This window comes from Osmerus eperlanus, chromosome 20, assembly GCF_963692335.1.
Source record: "Osmerus eperlanus chromosome 20, fOsmEpe2.1, whole genome shotgun sequence".
In the NCBI taxonomy this organism is placed as follows: domain Eukaryota; kingdom Metazoa; phylum Chordata; class Actinopteri; order Osmeriformes; family Osmeridae; genus Osmerus; species Osmerus eperlanus.
This window is the reverse complement of record NC_085037.1, coordinates 10,899,598-10,905,597: the sequence shown is the minus strand read 5'-3', so window position 1 is coordinate 10,905,597 and position 6,000 is coordinate 10,899,598.

The following is a 6,000-nucleotide window of genomic DNA, read 5'->3' as shown; positions in this document are numbered from 1 at the left end:
CTACCACAGGGGATTTGAGAAGGCTGTGTTACGTAGAGGAAATCGGTCTGTATTTAAATTTTTCTACAAATGTTAGATATCCATGCTGGCCTAGGACTTTAGTTTTCGTTCTAATTTTCTAGATTGAAAAGAGATGGGGGGGGGGGGGGGAGGAAAGGGAGAAAGATGTCAAAGATGTGAAAACGGAAAGGGTTAGGGTGGGAGGGTGGGATAGGTACTGTAGCGTGTGTGTGTGTTTAACGACCCTATGGGGAGCAGTAATTCTTTCTAAAGAGACTTTCTCTCCTCTCAGGTGGTAGTAGGTCATCTGTTAGTTGTTGTTTTAAGTTAACCCTCTGTGCGCCGCTGGTGGACACCATAGAACATTCCAGAATCCTGTCTGATTCAGATCAACAACACTAGGTGAGTGAGGACCTCGTCTTGCTATGCTTTCCTTGTTTGCCTAATATCCAAGTGGAATCCCCCCCCGGGGATCGAGAAAGTGCTACTCCTCTCTACCCTACCCTACACTACTTTCTTCCTTCTTACTCTCTTTCTCTCTCTCTTTGCCTCAGCTCCCACTGCTCCCTCTTTCCTCTTCCTCCCTCATCCTCCCTCTTCCTCCAGTCTGCTCTGCTCTGCTCTGCCCTGCCCCACCCTACGCCCTCTCCCTCCTCCACATCCCTCTCTCTGTCTGAAGTTTACCACTGAAGGACATTGGGACCTGGTTCACATTAGACCTCACTGCCACAAAGAGAGAGGGGGAGGGGAGGTGAAGTGGAGAGGGAAGGAGAGGGAGAAAAGGCTGGAGGTAAGGGAGAGAAGGAGAGGAAGGGGAGGTGGTTGGTCAGGATTTGTATGTCTGGTTCTCATTAGGGATAATTATCTGTTTCATCTCCAAACTGGCCTGAGATTTGTGGGGAGGAGGGGGGGGGGCGGCGTGGTATGAAGTGAAAGGTCTGCAGTTCCTCACTGGCCACGATCCTCCCTTCTACCTCCTTCGTCTCACTCACGTTCACACACACACACAATAACACCTCCCTATATATTCACATTTACACACACACAATTAACTGTCATGCACCTCTATTTTTACACACAAACACATGCACACACACACTCTTCTTATCCAATCCCTTGAATCTCTAACTAAGCAGGAAGCCAGGTCTGACCCCTGTACTAACAGGCCCAGACCTCCAGCCATACCCCACAAGCCTAGAGGCCAGAGTCCACTCACCAGTCACCTCTATTTCCAGACCTTTGACCTTGTCCCCAGACCGCTGTGACCCTATCACAGCCACGGGCCTCCACGGTCACCAGCACAGTTAACCACGAGAAATGTCTCTCAGACTCCAGAAGCAGAGCGAGAGAGTGAGGGGGGGATAGAGAGAGATGGAGAGAGGGAGAGAGAGAGAAAGAGAGAAAATGTTTTAATGTTAGGAGATATTTAAAGCAAAATCTGCTGGGCAGAAAGGTGCCACGAGATTGCGTTGTGAATCAAGTGCGAGTGAATACAGCATGTGTGTGAGAGAGCGAGGGAAAGAGCAAGAGGGCAAGAAAGAGAGAGAAGGACAGAGAGAAAGAAAGAGAGAGAGAATCTGAGCAGTACTCCAGGCTGTTTGTGTTAGATATTGAGTTAAGCACAGCCTCATATGAGCCCCAGCATACCAGACAATATAGCTGCTAGGGCCTCTCTCTTGGTAGAAACACAAACATGCTTGCTTTATCAAAGACCTGCTCCACTCATCTAAACACATAGGCTTAACTCAATTTACCTCACGCTCCAACCTTATTGAATTATATACCCAATAGAGTGTTTTTCTGGATCCTATCTGAATATTATCTAAAAACTAGGGTCTGAAGAAAGTCGCTGTCTATGTTTACTTAGAGGTCTTTCTTTTTTTCTTTTTTTTTTACTGAAAAGCTTATCTGACACGCCAGCTTGTTATCTGAGTTCAATCACCTGGGAGGACAGGCTTTGAGAAGCTGGACCTGCCTCAGATCATCCATCTCGGAGGTGTGTTTGCGTGTGTGTGTGTGTGTGTGTGGGGGGGGGGGGTAGGGGGGTACTTAGAGAGGCGTATATGTTAAAAGGCTAAAATGATATGGAAAATATTATGCTTAGTGTGTTGTTGTGCCACGTAGCTGTGAACCTGTGTAAAACATCTCTCAGGGCAGGGGCAAATTTTATTACTATTTATACTGGCCAATCCATACACATTTACCATAAAGTTAGGTGATTTTTAGTAGGGAAATGTGTTGGAGTTAATTAAGCTGTAAACCTCTCTCTGTGTGTGAGTGTGTGTGCAGTAGGGTCACCCTGACAATCTTCCCCAGTACCAGCACCAAGACCATGCATACACACATTGTTACGTCATTCAAAAAACGATAAAATTGTTTTTTTCCATGACGGTTGAAAGCAATAACAAGACTGCTGAACACTGTCTGGGTTTATAGATGCTACCTAGCCAACTCTTTTCCACACACGGACACACACACACAAAGAGAGAGAGAGTGAGAGAGACCTGAATTGAGTTGAAATTGAAAGGGCAGTGAGGAACAGAGTTTGGCAGAAAGGAATATAAAAAGAAAGAAATCCACCTCAGTTGAAGATTGTCCTACACAGTTCATTTGGCGTGATCTCTCTATCTCACTCCATTGCTCTCTGTCTAATTCTAACCTCTATCCACCCATTCATCTTGTCTTACCTCTCTCCCTCCATTCCTTTATCTTTCTCCCTGTCATTTCGCATTTTTTTCTCTCTTTACTCTGCGCCTTTGTTTTCTAAATTCACAAAGCCAAGTCTTGTCCTGATCTTCGCGGCCAGCCACGGCCCACGAATGGCCCGGAGTGTGCTCTGAGAAGAAGAAAACCACAAGAAGAAAAACACTGACTACGTCTGGCTATTTAGCACATCTCATTTCATGTCCCCTGAAAGAAAAGAAACAATTTTTTTTTACTCCATCTTTTACCATTTTAATCATCCGCATTTATACAGCATCAACTCATGGACAGCTTAACAGTGACACACTCTCACAGGAGTGGCAAGAAACAGTATTGGAGAGCGTGTCCAAATGTTGATACTGCTTGTGACTAAAAAGAGACCCTCAAACCTCAACACACCATCCTTCTTAATCTTTCTGTCTCCTCACCTTTCAGTTTGATGCTACCAGCCTGTCTCTGGTCTCTCAACCCCCCCCCCCTCCATACCCAAGAGGTTCCCCTCTCCCTCCTTCTCTTTACCAATTCTTTTTCTCTCACTTTCTTTCTCTCTGACCCCCCCCCCCCCCCCTCTCTCTCTCTCTCTCTCTGGTAAAGGTGTTAATTCTGGCTTTATAAGTCTGGCAGCTGGTGTCTTACAAACCATTTGCGTCTTTTTTTGCTCTTGTTAAACTGCTCTAAAAGCCCTATAATCCTACACCTCTGGAGGCATGGTGGGTAGGAGCCAACATCACAGGGCACCTTCTACCACACACAATCACACACATATACACACACATACTCACGCACACAGACATATACACACACGCATAGTCATGGCATGGACATGACAGCTTCTCAAATCTGAAGAAGATATTTTATTATAGTAAGGATACAGTACATGTGTACCTGTGTGTGTGTGTGTTTGTGTTATAAATTGTTGTATCATCTGGAGTACATTAGAGGTACAGAATTTAAGTGAACAAGTCCGCTACCTGCAGCCACAGAAACCTCTGAGCCTCAGGAGCCAAGCCCGATGACATTAGATACCGAGTCACACTCTGAGTTAGGGAGAGAGGGACAGAGAAGAAGAGAAGAAACTGAAAAACTGACAGAAAGAAAGAGGAATAAAGTGAAACAGAAAGACAGAGAAAAACAATAAAAAAAGAAAGAGAGTGCAAGAGAGAAAGAGAGAGAGAGAGAGAGAGAGAGAGAGAGAGAGAGAGAGAGAGAGAGAGAGATGGGAGGTAGAAGATTTTCGAAGACCACCAGGAAAACTATCGCCCACAGCAAGGCTTTTTATTTCGTCTTCCTCCTGCATTTGATGAATAAGGGTTATTAGAGTAATACCACAGTAATATTGACTCAGCAATTACAGGGAAGCTTTACATGACTTTAACTAAGAAAGAAAATACATCTGTCCAGTGTTTACATTAGAGCTGACCATTTCCCACTTCCTGAGCCCACACACACACACACACTTACTCACACACACACAGCAGGTGAAATACAATTTCAAGATAACTCCCAATCCCCTCTTAAACAACCACTAAATGGTTCCATTGACTTTTCTTTGACCATTTCCCCTGCTCTTTTCATCGTTCTCCACTCCTGTCCCCGACGATACCCAAACCTTAACTCCCAAACAGACAGGGCCAGGAAGTGAACCCCCCTCCCCACAACACACACACACAAATACATTGCCTGAAACCTGAGACACAGGAAGTGGTCCTGCAGTGTGTCAAGTCAGCCCAGACACATGATTCTCCTGTAGAGAAAGAACCTCTGTTTTTTCTTTAAAATGTTTTTTTCTTTTACTTATTTCGCTCCACGCATTGACTAAAAGTCTTTCTTTTCTCCCCCCAAAAGTACATTTAAAAAATCAGTTACCCAGTCCTGTGGCACCACCAACTAGCCAGCCAAACCTGACTTGGTTGGTGGAATGGTGATCAGGCCTCAAACAAGGCCTGTTACACACACACACATACACACACACTCACGTACACACACACAGGAAACGTTAGAGGTACACAGTTAACTACTCCTCTTTGCCCACCGTGCCCCAGGGCAGATGGCCCGGTGACATGCCCTGGTGACCCCTCTTACCATAGTGATTAAAATGGGCAGCACTCATCTGCAAACATTTAGGCAGTGTCACCCCTAATTTACCCTGTGTCATTCTGTCACAGAGGCCCTGTGGCACACAGACACACACATTCCCATTTATGGTGAAATTCCTCTCTTGTGGCATGTGAACTCTGACAAAGCAGTTTTCCTGAGGTGTAGAACTGTCACTGCAGTTCAGCCACGGTTAGGGTTGTATTATAAGCAAAGGGGGATTGTCTGTTGTGAACGTGCTTGACTGGGGTATTAGGAACACAAACACATCAGCACAGATCATTTAACTTTTGTTTTTAGGAAGCGCGATGGCTGTTGTGATAGTGCCCTCTAGTGGCAAATATTATTTTACTGGGGGAAAAAAGCTGAGTTGCATTCCAAACTCTTATCACCAGATTGTGACCAACGTTCTGCACCTGATCACTCACGCATGAACATGTTATGACAAACTGACCCACTCACAAAAAGAGGGATGTACTGTAAAAACAACTCATTCGACCCAGGCCTTAGTCTTTCCAGAAGAGCATTTTACGATTCAGCATTTCAAATACAATGACTTTCAATATCATAAGTGCATGAGGAGTAAGGCATTTTATCATTCAAGGAAATTGAAGAGGAATTTCAGAAAGGAAACTTTGCAGGAGGTAGAATGTCAAAACAAGTCATTATACCTTTTGGCTATAAAAGAACATATTTACTGCTCACAGAAACATTTACTGCCGTGAAGCAGGGGTACAAAGTTTAAAAAGTCTTGTGAGCGTGTGTGTGTGTGTGTGGAGGGGGGGTTAACTGGACTAGCTTGAACCTGCCCCAGTCTTAAGCTCTCCACCACGATAGAAACACTGGAATTTTGTATTTTCTTCCTATCTTATCTCTGCACTCACACTGTACCTCACATGAACACACACACAACAAATTCCGTGAGATATGAGACGGCAGCTAATATTTGATGTACGTGCGCCTAGGCAGAGAAACCATGGGTAGCCTTTTCAGTGTGGCCTATCACGTTGGAGCAACCATTGGATCCAGGGACTATATTTGCCTGCACCCTTGCCTCCTGTGTGACCCTGCTGGGGTTCTGCAAACCTGGAGAGAGGTACTGTTATCACCACAGCAAAACGCTTTTACCTGTCTGTCGGTTTATTTTTTATGAGTGCCTATACATGGGGTATAGCTTCCAGCAGGTCACTGAATAATGTAGGT